Source organism: Octopus bimaculoides, chromosome 21, assembly GCF_001194135.2.
Source record: "Octopus bimaculoides isolate UCB-OBI-ISO-001 chromosome 21, ASM119413v2, whole genome shotgun sequence".
NCBI lineage: Eukaryota > Metazoa > Mollusca > Cephalopoda > Octopoda > Octopodidae > Octopus > Octopus bimaculoides.
In genome coordinates this window covers 5,412,277-5,413,493 of record NC_069001.1, presented here as the reverse complement: position 1 = coordinate 5,413,493, position 1,217 = coordinate 5,412,277, and the positions used below count along the sequence as shown (strand labels likewise).

General features: G+C 31.0%; 1 protein-coding gene across 3 annotated transcripts in view; it reads right to left on the bottom strand.

The window, feature by feature from the left end:
- The window catches only part of LOC106875769 (RYamide receptor), a 30,915-nt gene that overhangs the window by 28,702 nt on the left and 996 nt on the right, over positions 1–1,217 (bottom strand). The window lies entirely within an intron of this gene.

The window sequence follows — 1,217 nt, the reverse complement described above, 5'->3', positions numbered from 1 at the left end:
TATATATATATATATATATATATATATATATGGTAGATATTTTGTAAGAGCTCAGTGGTTATGCAAATTCACTTTGTTGAACAACCGGAAACACTTTAAATCCAGTTACAATTTAATCCGTGGTATTACCCCGCTCCCCGTGCGATAAGTAAATACAAAGTTCACTTAGAAGAATTAAAAGAAAAGAAAAAGAAAATCCAGTGTATATTAAAAAAGATATTAACGAGACTGAAGAATAACACGTCTTTAATATAGGATTATATCTCACAACGACCCACACGCGTATAGGATTACATCATACAAAGGCCAACAGGCAGAGTATATTAAGAAGGGATTAACTAAACTGAAGAATGACACGCATTTAATATAGGATTACAGCATGCAAAAGCCGACATGCAATTTTGATTATAATAATTGAATGGTACAATATATAGATCTGTCCATATTGAGCTGATTGCAATATCAAATATACCTAAAACTTATGCAAAGATGATGCATTCAAGGCAACACATACAGATGTGAATCCAATGTGAACTGGGATTTTTACATCACTATCATAATTGGTTCAATATGGAGCCATCTGCATTTTGGACCATTCAGTTATTATATTTCCCAAATGCTTACCCTTTTTTACGACGTAATCTTATAGCAAAGATGTATTAATCTTCATTCTAGTAAATGCCTTTTTATACATACGCAGGAGTGGCTATGTGGTAAGTAGCTTACTTACCAACCACAGCCCGTCGTATATATGTGTATATATATGTATGCGTGTGTATATGTTTGTGTGTCTGTCTTTGCCACCCCAACATCTTGTAAATCTATAAGTATGCTGATAATTTTATCAAGTATCGTCATAAATATTTGGTAGTGACTGGAAAATTACGGCACCCTGTATTAAAAATGCTATATCTAGAAAAAAAAAAAATATTACTGATTTCTTGAAGAAAAAATGCATAATAAAAATTCTCAAATTTCTCGCGTAATAAAAGCATAAACAATAAATATTGTAAGAACATCAAAAAATAGACTCAATTAAATTATTACAGACCGATCAAAACTTTACAAATTCTATACATAGAAACAAGTTATAACAAGCCAGGCAATTATTTTTTTATTGATTTCAAAAATTCTCAGCTTAATTATCGTTGGACCAGTTAAAGATTTCAAAATTGTTCCAGTTTGACAAGGGATTTGATCTGAGATCATATGTTGAG